The sequence below is a fragment of the Acanthaster planci genome, linkage group LG07 (assembly GCF_054643075.1).
Source record: "Acanthaster planci isolate LZ-2023a linkage group LG07, COTS_SCS, whole genome shotgun sequence".
Taxonomy (NCBI): Eukaryota; Metazoa; Echinodermata; class Asteroidea; order Valvatida; family Acanthasteridae; genus Acanthaster; species Acanthaster planci.
The window spans coordinates 7,973,568-7,987,144 of NC_141783.1; the positions used below are offsets into that span (position 1 = coordinate 7,973,568).

At 40.4% G+C, this 13,577-nt stretch overlaps 1 long non-coding RNA gene across 4 annotated transcripts in view; it reads right to left on the minus strand.

The window, feature by feature from the left end:
* Positions 1-716: 716 nt before the first annotated feature.
* The window catches only part of LOC147798610 (uncharacterized), a 30,104-nt gene continuing 17,243 nt past the window's right edge, over positions 717-13,577 (minus strand). For 2 of the 4 annotated variants that reach the window (XR_015425769.1, XR_015425768.1), the window contains exons 4-5: positions 4,195-4,316; positions 717-3,603 (exon numbers count right to left, since the gene is read on the minus strand). This is a non-coding gene — a long non-coding RNA (uncharacterized LOC147798610). Of the gene's footprint in view, positions 3,604-4,194; positions 4,317-5,767; positions 5,915-13,577 lie in introns of those variants that run through there. The other 2 variants (XR_015425770.1, XR_015425771.1) reach the window with 2 other exon arrangements.

Sequence of the window (13,577 nt, forward strand, 5' to 3'; positions counted from 1 at the left end):
GATTTGGGGCCGATTTGGGGCCGATTTGGGGCCGATTTGGGGCCGATTTGGGGCCGATTTGGGGCCGATTTGGGGCCGATTTGGGGCCGATTTGGGGCCGATTTGGGGCCGATTTGGGGCCGATTTGGGGCCGATTTGGGGCCGATTTGGGGCCGATTTGGGGCCGATTTGGGGCCGATTTGGGGCCGATTTGGGGCCGATGATTTGGGGCCGATTTGGGGCCGATGATTTGGGGCCGATGATTTGGGGCCGATGATTTGGGGCCGATTTGGGGCCGATTTGGGGCCGATGATTTGGGGCCGATTTGGGGCCGATGATTTGGGGCCGATTTGGGGCCGATTTGGGGCCGATGATTTGGGGCCGAGTTGGGGCCGATTTGGGGCCGATTTGGGGCCGATTTGGGGCCGATTTGGGGCCGATTTGGGGCCGATTTGGGGCCGATTTGGGGCCGATTTGGGGCCGATTTGGGGCCGATTTGGGGCCGATTTGGGGCCGATTTGGGGCCGGCGAAAAAAGACGATATTTCAGATGCTTTCACTGAATTTTGTGCTCTCTGACCCGATTTGGGGCCGATTTGGGGCCGATTTGGGGCCGATTTGGGGCCGGCGAAAAAAGACGATATTTCAGATGCTTTCACTGAATTTTGTGCTCTCTGACCCTTTTTTTTATATATAAAATGCACAGACATCACAAATGTATTCACAGAGGAATCTGGATGAAGTTTTAAATTTTATTTTAAAATTTATTAACCACTCTTACAAAAGCAACTTTTTTTTTCTACGTGTGAATTTAACACTTTAAACATCAGTGTTGTAGTCGAGTACTTTCCGAGTACCAACATTCTGTGCAAAATACTGAAGTGGGTAAGAGGGAATAAAGCCAGAGTGCACAGGCATTTGATGGTAAATGTGCAGAGGTAAGATTACAAAATAAATGTTAGACTTCAGACACTCCCAGTTGTGTAAAATTTAAGTTTTTAAGAGAAAAGTACTGGAAAGTACTCAGCCGAGTACTTTCCGAGTACTTTTGTCCTAAAAAGTTAATTTTAATCAAACAGTGATGGTCTGAAGTCATTATGTTGCTTTGTAATCGTACCTTTATGCATGTACCATCAAATGCCGATGTACTTCAGCTTTGTTCCCTCCTAACTAGTTAAATATTTTGTAGAGAACTTGGTTCTAAAAAAGTACTCGACTACATCACTGTTAAACATACCGCGAAATCTGTCAATGGAATTTTTTTTGCATAAACAATGGATTTTGAACATACAGAAAATGGTTTTACCTGAATGCAATTTTTACCGACATGATGGAAAAGGTGTTATGATCTTGTCATGCCATCTTCTTTTTAAACAATCTACTACACTAAATAAGTTCAAAATGCTTTACAACATTACAACAAAAAAGTTACAAACCTTCAGTTACTAGGAAGGATTCGTCGGACCTAAACTTCAGAGGTGTTAAAATGTCACAAAACATGCCCCAACCTCAAAGAAACATCTTTTTCAACTTCGTTAAAATTTTGTTAAGCTTAATGGTGGAAACTGACTTGCTGCACCACTATTTCATTTAATTTGAAGCAAAATCATGAATGAATTTGTTTTTGTGGCAATTTCATCTCCTGAAGTTGATGGCACTAGTTAAAGGCAGAATTGTCTTTTTATGTCAGTGTACTTTCTTGTAGTCTTGTCCTTCCAACCAAGACTGCAAGATGCATGGGGAGGATAAGAAAAATATATTTTTGTTCAAATACTCTGCAAAGCAGGTGGTGCAATATCCAGATTAAATTCCACAATTAAGCCCATCTAAGAATCTGTCCATCGAATGAGTGCAACACAAACATTTCACAACTTTCTACCAAGTTAACAATTACCTCCATTTCAGTTCAATTACATTGGGTTGTATTAATAAAAAGTAGCATTTGCTTTTACTACCATCTTTGCAGCATTTCCTTGTGTTTTGAACAATGATGAAGCAAATGCTTCTACTTTAGTGCAATTGCTAACAAGTAAAAGTACAATGTATATACATTTTACTCTTTAAGCTTGTGCTTGACAAACAGTTGCTTCATTTTGTGTGAATAAAAATGAGTAAGTTCTACAGAACTGGAGTATTTTTCAAGACTGGGTCACAGCAAGCTTGAAAAGGAGAAGCATTTACTAATGTTCAAAATGGCAGCATTTATAAATGTCATTTGAAAGGAAAAGCTGTTTGCCTTTAGGAGGGAATCTCAAGAAACCAGGTGTAGGCAGTTGCACCAATTTGAGAGGTTCAGAGCAAGTTTCCTAATTAAGGTTTTGCGATCAAAATTACTTCCATTGTGCTTATCTGCCATGCTGAGGTCTCAAGATACAACACTGAGCTGCAATGTGTGCATCTGTACATGCAGACAACGGAAGCCCTATTGAGCAAAACCATTCAGCTGTGCGGTCACTAGTAAATGCTGAATAGTAAAACATACATTTTATTCACATAAATTCAAGCATTTGCTTATTTCTTAATGGTTTTACTTTTCAGTAAATGCTTTTGCTGTTTTGTTTGAACTTCATAGCATTTGCTAGTTTTTATTCATACAACCCATTATTTCAAACTTCTGTGTAGGCAAATAACAGTCTTATATGAAAGCCTCCCAACTAGACAGTTTCGGCAAACGGAAAATGAGCATGTATCACGTATCCACATCTTTTTTGCTTATGACATCATCACTCTAGGCCTGTTATGTCTTGTTTAATATAATGCGGAGAAGCCCTGCGGACGGCGACATATGGAAGCAACTTTGTACGGAACTGGTGTGTATGAAGTTTTGGTTTTGCACACCACATTAAGTATCATATTGTATTCCTAATAACAAAAGTTCTTACTTTAACAACTCTTCATGTATAGTTTGTTACGATAGCAACGCCTTTGAGTTAAATCTGGGGTGAATATTTCTTGTTTTTGAATAAATGGGCGCTACCAATGTTGCTACGTTGCTGTGTGCATCATCACGTACATGTACGGACGTGCAATTCATGGCAAAACTAAATTTTTGCAACCTTGTATGTACCCTGTGTATTTGTTGTTTCATGCGGATATGTGTACGGACACGAACAAATTAACCTGGATGCGGAAACTGCCTATTCACTGTGCTCGATTTACTTTTACCTTAATGCAGCGCATAAAACTGAATGTGATGCAATTCAGCGTAAGCTGGATAAAAGTTCAGGTTTGAAGTCAAGATATGTCCGTTTGACTCTAGACACCAGGGGTAGGTGATATCCCGTAGAAACACAGTGCTGGGTACAGGGACTTTCAACTCAGCTCACATACCAGGGGTAAATGTTGTGATGAGAGAAGCACTAGGCAGAGAAACACGTATAGTCCCAATTCAGCTGAAAGGTCCGAAGTAGAGTGATCCAGTAAGAACAGTGTTCAATAGAGCAACATGTCTTGCCAGTTCCTCGTGAATTAATATTGGAATGGTGCAGTCCACTTTCATTGTATCTCCTTCAAACATGATGCAATCCGGTTCTCAGTACCTCATAAGCATCCAACAAGGTTTGTATAAAGAATGTCTTGGTAGTTCAAGGAGTAGATCAAGACGGCTGCTAAAACCTTGAAACACCTGTGGGCAAACAAATTGTTGAATTACCAAAAAGTTCAGGAATGCAAAGTGGATTAGTGAAGATCTTGAATTGAAAGGTAGCACAGAAATCTGAACTTGCACACGCACATGTAGATCTGCAATTGTAACAAAGTTCCCTCTGATAGAATGATCACATTGTAAGACGGATAACCTTTTCCCATGCTCTGAAAGTCCACTGTTGTCAGTTGAATTTAAGGCTTGAGATGTTGGAGACCTTACTTATAAATTTTGTTAAGGTATTTCAGAATTAATGTCTTGCACTGAGAGGATTTTACATTATATAATGCTGGAAATAAGCCTTTTGCCAGTTAAATTTGAATAAATTTTTAAATTCAAGTGAACATAATTTGAATTCTCCATACTAAAGACACTACTGCTATACCTCATGATTCAGGGCAAGTTTTTGCTTATAGTTACATAAGAGACACCTTGCAACAATGCAATGTTCTCAATGGATATGAAGGGCACTAAGGAACCAGTCTATTCCAGAGATAGTGGTTGCTATGCAAAATTTAACTCACAAAAGGCTTATTTTCTTGTTTTGAGAGAAAACACAAACAACTGACTTACTTTTTTAAAATCCATTGATTTCTCCAGTAAACTCTCCTTGACAAGAAAATTCTTGACACAGATCCATCAGGTGTGCTGTTCAGGTCGCCACAAAGAACAGCAGCTGATCTGGCTTGACTGTCCTACAAGGAGAAACAAAACAAGTGGACAATTACAGATGGTTCCATGCATGAAAGCTATCAAAACTTCACTCATTAAATAACACCGAACATATTTGACTGAAATATATTTGGGATGTTCCATGAGGCTAAGAAATATTTTGTGACATTTTGGCAAATTTGTAGACGGGATAAAGTGTCCCTCACTGTAACTGAATTGTTCTGTATAAAGTTAGTGTAACTCTTAATGTTTATAGAATATTTCAAACTGTTTTTGCATTTTGGAGCATATTTAACAAAAACGTGTTGCAAACTTGTTACAGGTGCTATGCTAACTTCAAAATGCTTTACAATACTTTAGAGAAAAGTTGCAATCTGCACAATAGAAACAAATCAGTTACTATGAACATGGAGCTATTATACACAAGGAGCAGGCACATACAGAAATTAAAGGGTCAATGATGGCCACCGCAAGCACTGCACGTGCTGCAAGGACGAAACAAATTACGCGCTGCTTGCGGGCTATAAGGAATGCTTGGAGTAGCATTTGCAAAGGATCATGGGTACCGCACATGCGTGCCTGTAACACTTCCGTATGTTCAACATGGCCGCCTTGAGATGGAAACCACTGTCATCGGACACTTAAATTTCAATAATTTTAGTGATTGTTCTGATATTCCAATGACAATGAAAGTCTGGTTACGTCTTGACATCCTCAAAATGTCTCTCTTAACAATACAATACAAGTTTTCCAAAAATACGCACAAGAAAACTGAGAGAATGTAGCTGGTCCAGAGGAAAATAAAAAACACAGAAAAACATGGGAAGATTCGTTGTCCTTTCTGTCATTGGCCACAACTGTCTCGGCATGAAACCTCACCATGTTGTCAAATGCATTCCTGTGGCAATGTTTCCACCTTCTTTTAAATGTTGGAACCACTAGGATTGTTACTTATGATATAAATATCGCAGTTCATATTTTGGGTATTTGTTCTCTACCGCCGGAGCCACAAAATGTCATAACTGACTTTAAAAATGTCCAACTTTTGCCAAATAGCCACCGCCAATTCAGAATTTTCCAGGGCATCTGCAGGGTCACTCGCTGACTCCTGAGGACTATAGAAGAGAACTTCGCGTCTTCTTCGTGCATCTTTTCCATCATTTATTTACTCCGGTATGCTGCAGCGAAACATGCCGAGTATGTGGGTTACCAGCTTCCTGGCGGTGGTGATCACTGTGTACAAAGAATGTCTAGGGTCTTCAACACTTGGGCCGGTAACCACGCATTGCCTATGGAGCCGACTGGAGCAGTTAATCGGATTACAGTCTGTAGGGACTTTGTTCTAACTCCTTTTGTTAAATAGCTCCATGCTATGAAGGACTCATAGGATATAGATTACAAAAGTGTTACAAAGTCACAATGAATTGAGAGGATTTTCCAGCAAATAGTGCTGGAATTCTCTCGTTTTGAGGGAAAATATGCAAAAATGACTTACTTTTTGTGAAATCCAATGATTTCTCTGGCAAACTATCCTTGACAAAAAATCTGTGACACAGATCCATCAGGTGTGCTGTTCAGGTTGCTGCAGAGAACAGTACCTGATCTGACTTGACTGTCCTACCTAGAGAATAAAAACAAGTGAGCAATTACTTATCGGTGATATACTTATTGGTGATATACATGTACTTATTGACTCTACGTACGAAAGTAAGGAAAACTCATTAAATAAAATTTATAAGAAAACAGCGGCATTACAGGAAAAAAAATTGGAAAAAAGAACAAGCTGTCCAGTTTAGTAGCAGTATTTTGTGAAAACAATATTTCCGATATGTGTTGAATGACAGTCAAAGTTGAAAACTGATCATCTCAGAATTTTCCCTGAAAGTTTTTAGGCTGATGTCATTGTTATCACACCAGTGTGATTATGGTCCCATTTATTAAAGTATCTGGGATAGGTTTTCAAATCTTACAAACAACTTTCTTTGATGGCCTGCAAAAAGATACCCTTTCATTTGATGTCTTAATCTGTGTATAATGATACCAAACCGTGTCATTTCTGGACATTTAGTGTATTAGTTGGTTGAGGGGAAATTCTTCCAGTTTTGAGTTCTATTCATGTATTGATGCCCTTCAAGTTATCCTGGACTCGAGTGTCCAGAAATCTAAAATGTTAAATAAAAACCTAGCCTAAATTTCTAACCATGTTGCTACTCAGGTAAAATAACCGATAACAAGCATAATGTCTTGTTGCAAAACGTCAATTGTTGTTCGATTTACAGATGAGCGTAGGAAAAAAAAAAGATTTTTCATGTAAGTTCATTTTCTTTTCAGTTTTGGTTGCTGTTGAGAGACTGATAGGTTTTCTGTTGTAATTCATGTTTGATAAAAATTGGGACAAAATAAAAACGAGATGTTTTCAAAATGGCGGACAGGATTCGATCTCAGGCCATCCGCCGTTAGAGCCCGTAGCCCGAGATTGAATACCGCCATGGCCTAGACCATGCACGAGGCCATGTGACAAAGAGGGTGAAGAACTTTAAAGATTCAGTACGCAGGCGTAACATGGAAAAGGAAAGAAAGAACACAAACTGAGTATTCAAGATTTCTCACCTCCACTTTCTGTACGGGAATAACAAATTGGTTTCTTACTAGAGAGTTGTTTTTGAGATATCAAAAATGTTAAAATCAGAAAACCTCAATTTCTAATCTTGATGCAAAATATTTTAATATTGGAACTAATGTGAAAGAACAGCAATCAAGTTGGGCTCTAAGATAATTATAAAAAGTTCAGGCAGTTATAAATGGTAAAAATACACAAGTTGTGCAGATGATTAAAACTACCCCATATTCCTGATTTTATATTAAAGTAGAACGGCAAAGCCGCCATGGCTCGCTCCTTGTTATGAATTTGAATTTCTTTTTTGTAATAACAGGAAAGAAAGAGACATCTATGTTATACAAATATGGCTACTAAATTAAGAAAATACCAACCAAGCTTCACTAAAATTGTTTGCAAGATTGGTTGACATACGACTGCAATACAGATGTACAAGATATTTTATCGACCTTAGCAATAAATTCATTGTACTCTAAAAGAAAAAACCTAGTTAGTGCTGTGTGCAGACTGTGTGTTGAAAGGCGGTAGTTACAAGGGAGATACAGGTACAAAGGCTTCACAGTTCTGTACAGGAGAGAGGAATGCCTATAGAAAGTGGGTTCAGTACAGTCAGTCTAGACCTGGATGATTATATAAGCAGTGCATTTGTGAGTTTGATGGATGGTGCATAATTAAAATTCCTCCAAAGTACAGTTCTGCACTTTGTATCCGACCCCATCATCCTACCCGCTACAATTCTACCCCCATCATCCATATCCCATCATCCCATATCTACCATCCATTTCCTACTCCACCCCTTCCCCATCATCCTATCCATTTCCTACTCTGCCCCTCTCCATCATCCTCTCCATCTCCTACTCCACCTCCTCATCCTCTCCATCTCCTACTCCACCTCCTCATCCTCTCCATCTCCTACTCCACCTCCTCATCCTATCCATCTCCTACTCCACCTCCTCATCCTATCCATCTTCTACACCTCCTCATCCTCTCCATCTCCTACTCCACCTCCTCATCCTCTCCATCTCCTACTCCACCTCCTCATCCTATCCATCTCCTACTCCACCTCCTCATCCTCTCCATCTCCTACTCCACCTCCTCATCCTATCCATCTCCTACTCCACCTCCTCATCCTATCCATCTCCTACTCCACCTCCTCATCCTATCCATCTCCTACTCCACCTCCTCATCCTATCCATCTCCTACTCCACCTCCTCATCCTCTCCATCTCCTACTCCACCTCCTCATCCTATCCATCTCCTACTCCACCTCCTCATCCTATCCATCTCCTACTCCACCTCCTCATCCTATCCATCTCCTACTCCACCTCCTCATCCTATCCATCTCCTACTCCACCTCCTCATCCTATCCATCTCCTACTCCACCTCCTCATCCTATCCATCTCCTACTCCATCTCCTCATCCTACCCATCTCCTACTCCACCTCCTCATCCTATCCATCTCCTACTCCACCTCCTCATCCTATCCATCTCCTACTCCACCTCCTCATCCTATCCATCTCCTACTCCACCTCCTCATCCTATCCATCTCCTACTCCGTTCCCATCCCATTCATCTCCTACTCCACCTCCTCATCCTATCCATCTCCTACTCCGTTCCCATCCCATTCATCTCCTACTCCACCTCCTCATCCTATCCATCTCCTACTCCGTTCCCATCCCATTCATCTCCTACTCCGTTCCCATCCCATTCATCTCCTACTCCGTTTCCATCCCATTCATCTCCTACTCTGCTCCCTCTTCATCATTCCCTTCACTTCTTACTATGGCTGTCCCATCATCCCACTAATTCAGCCCAACCATTACGCCAACCTTACTCAGCATTTCATCCACTTTCTACATACATGTACCTTGTCCACATGATCCTCCTCCTACAGGTACCCCCCCCACACAAACCTTCTAATCTGTCACTAGGAGTCCCCCCCCATCCGTTACATTTTCCCCACATGCTGTACATGTACATTTGTATCTGAACACTGTCTACACACACATACAACCACTGTACATACATGTACATTACAGGAGTGCTCAGTACACAGGTACATATATGTACTGTATGAACTACAGGGTAAGTACACAATACAACTCAAAACGTTAACGTTCAACTTTTATCATTTTTTCATTGAATTCATCAGTTTCTAAGCATTAATTCCATATGAGACTATTTAAACACTGACAGAATTCCAAGAGGAAGCAAACAAGCACTAAATGGCACACTTTAACACCTATGGACCTGCAAGGAAAACTTAAACATTTGAGGACGGCCAGACGGACGGACAGAAGACGGAAATCGGTATTACATGGGCTCGCACTTGCTTCGCAGCTCGCCAAAAAATCATCAGCATGGGGTTCGTCCAAATTTGAAAGAGTCATATTCCTATCAACCAGCATAGTCAACGTTTTCATGGATAAATGGCCAGTCTTGACAGTTTAAACCCTTTGTAGCAAACAGAGTAAAAAAAAAAATCAATGTCAAACTGATCTTTCTGACTGGAGACGCATCCCAATCAAGTACAAAGTTGCAGACAAAAGAGGTACCAAAGCTCAAAACTTGGAGGGTATACCTGGAAAAATGGTCCAGAATTCTTGAAAGAGCCTGAAGAAAAATGGCCTAAATCCTTGGCGAGAGCAGATGAGAATGAAGTAAACGTAGAAGAGAAAAAAGAAAACCATACTTCTAATAAAGGAAGCGAATGGCCAATAGACTGCAACAAATTTTCCAACTGGAGAAGATTGGTGCGTGTCACAGCGCACGTCTTCCGTTTAATAATAAATCTGAAAGTTAAATGCAGAATGTACATGTACAATGGACCATTGACGGTCACAGAGTTAACTACAGAGAATCACTGGCTGATGGAAGCACAGAAGAAACTTCGTGAACGACTGAAGAAAGGAGAGTTCAAGTCACTAAGTCCATTTGTAAAAGACGGAATGATATTCATGGGAGGAAGAGGCCATCACAGAAAACTCTCCTATGACAGACAGCATCCAGTGCTACTTCCCAAGAGTCATCACATGTCCCCTGATCATCAAGAATGTTCATGAACGTTGACATTATGGAGTTGCAACAATGGCAACCAAGGTCAGAAGCAAATACTGGATGACTGGTGGAACAATCCTGGCAAACATGATAAAGTTCAGATGCGTCGCCTGCAGGAAGTTTGGGTGTAAAACAGAGACACAGTACATGGCTAATCCACCGAGTGAAAGGATGGCACCGTTCACACCACCTTTCTACAATACAGTTTGTGACTACTGGCAGATTGTTGTAAAAGTTGGACGAAACAAGAACGACAAGCACGACGGTGTAATCTTCACATCTAAACACGTCTAGAGGTGGCAGTTGGTTGTTTCACTTTCTTCAAGTCCTGAGATGATTTCTTGCTGTAAGAGTTACCCAAGGGTAGTTCAGAGTGACAATGGAACCCAATTCGTTGGTGCTGAAAGACAACTTCGCGAGATAGTGAAGTGGTGGAATGAGTCCAAATTACAGGAGTTCTGCACTGAAAGATAAATCTGTTGGGAGTTCATAACACTTCTTTCCCCGCATCAAAATGGATGTGCCAAGGCACTGGTACGAAGCAAGCTCTGAGGAAGGTGATTGGTGAACAGCAATTAACCTCACTTGAGCTACAAATGTGTCTACAAGAAGTAGCAAATCTTGTCAATGCGAGGCCCATTGGCAGACATCCAATGATCCCGATGATGGCGGATACATCTGTCCAAATGATGTTCTACTTGGTCGAGCATCAAATAAAGTTCCACAAGGACCGTTCGGCATGAGCAAGAATCCCAGGGACAGAAAATATGAATAAGGGATGTCCATCCAGCTCTTGTACCAAGAAAGAAGTGGAATGTCCACAGGCAAGATGTAAGAATTGGAGATGTTGTGCTGGTGACTGACTAGGTTTCATGTTATCTTATGAAACATTTAGAGGATGCTGGGAGACATTTTGACATGAGATTTTGTAGCATTTAAAATTTAAATTTTAATTAAGTCAGCGTCAGACGGCTTGTCTCCAACAAGAAGTGTAGCTAAACTCAAGATTTGCCAGATCTCAAATACGAACGTTATAACTACCTTAATTCATGATATGCAATGGAATGAATTCGGCTATTTTGCAAAACTAAAATAGCTTGTAACTTGATAGTTTGTTCATCACTATACATTTTGCATGCACATCTTGCGATCAGAATTAATTTTCTTGCTAAGTGTCAAGTTGATACAAGTACATGTATGTTCTACCATCTTGATGAAAAAATGCACAGAACCGTTACAAAAACACACATATTGGACGTGTTTGCTTTTTAGTTAGGTGATCGGGCGATATCAATTAGAGTTTGACAATGTCACATAAATTGAATGTTTAGGGGAATGGTGGCAATTACCTTCAAGTGGTCATCCCTACTAGTATAAGACATACTGTACCTTAGAAATTAAGCTTGCTCGTTTCTGTTGCTACATACCTCTACTTACAATAATATTGGTTGACTCCTTTGATCCTCAAATCACGCCCTAATTGGGGTGGGTAGCACAAGTTGTGACGAGGTGGGAACACTTGCTTAAAACCATCAAGTAGGGCTGTTTTTTTCTCCAGGAGACCCAATGCGAAACTGCCTCCAGGCTAAAACTCCCGCGATATCTCTTTGCGGCTCATACATGTACAACCAGTCGCAAACACGGGATTGCCACACTTGTAAAGGGCCAAGGTACATGTACATGTATTACAAGGACTATCACTGTGAGCTGTCCGCCGGGAAGCGGTACTAATTGGCATGCTGTAGAAATTCAGTGTGCTATGTATGTCCACGTCTCCAAACCTCCATCTATGCGGCTTGAGTCTTGATTTCAACTGCTGGCATATGGACTGGGGGTACGATTCCAGATACCAAGATACAGGTAGGAAAACTCTTTCTGATTGGGCTTTGGCTCAAACACTTTGTAACTCTCCTAAGGTCCCTGACACATACATCAGGGCAGTGGAATACTGAAAGTAACCTGAATCTGGCCATCATATAAGTAAATCATGGACACAGCACACATCATCAATTGTACTCCGGGCATCATTCTTAAACCCCACCTCCAGTAAACCTGAAAGGAGATGTCATTTTCATAAAGCGCGCTAGAAGCAGTACTCTGAGGCAATGGCACTCCTGGCAACAACATGGCCGTGTCCTGATCATCAAGATCCTAACACTACGTACCAGGAATCCTCAGCAATGTTGAGAAGCGGAAACAGAAAGGCAACCCAATGAGTAAGAACAAGAATGCCAAGCCTTGTACAATCGATTTGAAGATTCGGCCCCTGGTGAAGACAGCATGGCAGCATCAAATGTCCTAACGGACCATCTTGACCAAAACTGCTGTAATAGGATGAATTTTGTGCCCCCCATTTTTTTGAAAACCTAACTCCCCCAGGGACAATTTCTTAGAAATGTGTGGGATGCTTGGTAGCGCATGTAAGTAGGTTGGTAGCAGCCCTTCCATTAAACCTCCCATACTTACATCTACATAATTCGTCCCTGTCCTGCTCTAGGCGAGTTTGATGATACTTTTGTGTTATTTCTATGCCTAGATTAAAGTGACTATTCTTATCTCAAAGTTAACACCGAGTCGTCATACACGTACGTCAATACCATATTACGTTTCTTACATGTAACTGCAGTCATTGTAATTTTTGGCTGAGAATGTTTTCAAAGAGTAGAAGAGTATGTGCACATCTTAACTTCTGCCAAAGCTCACTTCAGAAATTCTATCTATGTCGGCATCTGTTTAAGCCTCTCTTGTCTCCAGATACAAGCACCATTTCTTTTGCGATACTGTACATTCCAAGATTTTGATCAAATGCTCTGACTTCATGCTCCCTCAGAATTGAATGAATTTAACTTGCTGTATGATATTCCCTTGATTCAAAAGTTTGCCATTTTTATTTGAGAGACTCCTGGCGACTCTAGTCTTAAGTAAATAAAACTGAATTTAGAAGGACAATCTCTTAGGATTCCTTGTACAATATTATTTTCCTTAGGTTTTCATGATGTATTACTTGTAGCATACACTGAATAATCATGTTCTCTTGACCAAAGTGAAGAGAGGGATATTTCCTCCTGTGCAAGTCTGTGAACTGTGAATCATCTAAGTTGATTCATTTTGAATTAGTTTTTACCATAGTTAGATATATCCAGTAGTTACGTGTAGCTTTTCTTTATTTCCTTTAAATTATATATCCAAATGTTTAATCTTTTTGATATGTGTACTCCTTTTGCTTAAATCAATTTGATTGCTCAGGCCTTTTACATTTTAATGTTTAATCTTAATTAAATTACTTCCTAATCATGAGTCACTCATTTTCCTTGAACTGTTTTCCAAAGTTTGACCGCAACAGGTTTAACCAAGCCTTTTATTACAAGTCCTTCTTGTCACAAGTCCTACAGCTACTGGCCAAGTCAAGACAAGCCAAGTCAAGTCATCCCCAACTTCAAAGCACAGATCTTCTTCAAGATAGGCCCTTTATTTATTTTCATTGTTAATTTATAATTATTTTCTGTTAAAAAGAATCCCTGGGTTTTGTTTATTGCTAAAGGTATGTGTTTTCTAAAGTGGGGATATTTGTCGTACAGGATAACACTTTCCACTATCTTAGCTGGAAAAGAA